Below are 931 nucleotides of genomic sequence, written 5' to 3' on the forward strand. Positions count from 1 at the left end.
TTTGCCATTAATTGTAATAATCCAGTGAGATTTTTGTATGCACAATGAGTCTGACAACAGCCAGCGCTCCACACAGAGATCTGATTTCTCCATCATCAGTCTGGAATGACAAAGAAACTGAAAAGACTAAATACAGAATATATACTGTGTGCGTGTGTGTTTACTGCTGCACAGTAAAAACATTTCAATAAGACTATATAAAATAATTACTAAAAGAAACAGTACAGTAGAAAAGGTCTCATTGATAAAACGCCAAGTCAAAAAAGTAGGTTTTTAACATGGATTTAAAAACAGATATTGAAGGTGCAGATCTAATACAGTGGGGCAGAGCATTCCACAATTTAGGGGCAGCAACTGAGAAAGCGTGGTCACCCCTGCATTTAAGCTTCGACTTTGGGATGCATAATAATCTCTGGTTGGACGACCGGAGAGACAAGAGGGGCCGATGTTCAGTCAATAAATCAGATAAATAAGCAGGGGCCAAACCATTTAATGATTTAAACACTAAGAGAAGAATTTTAAAATGAACTCGATAGCACATAGGCAACCAGTGCAGAGAACGTAAAACTGGTGTAATATGATCCCGTTTTTTGGTACTCGTTAAAAGACTTGCAGCTGCATTTTGAACTTTCTGCAAGCGGGATAGGGCTGACTGACCAATCCCAAAATACAGCGAGTTGCAGTAGTCTAATCTAGATGTAATAAAAGCATGAATTACTTTTTCAAAATTTTTACTAGACAAAATAGGTTTTACTTTTGCTAGAAGTCGAAACTGAAAAAAGCAGGACTTGACCACCGTATTTATCTGTTTATCAAATTTTAAACCATCATCAAAAATAACACCCAGACTTTTTACCCAAGGCTTCACGGAAGAGATTAAATCGCCAAGATTTACTTATGGTGTACTACGAGAATCCGACGTACCAAACAC

This window comes from Sinocyclocheilus grahami, unplaced genomic scaffold (genome assembly GCF_001515645.1).
Source record: "Sinocyclocheilus grahami isolate Dianchi unplaced genomic scaffold, SAMN03320097.WGS_v1.1 scaffold152.1, whole genome shotgun sequence".
Lineage (NCBI taxonomy): Eukaryota > Metazoa > Chordata > Actinopteri > Cypriniformes > Cyprinidae > Sinocyclocheilus > Sinocyclocheilus grahami.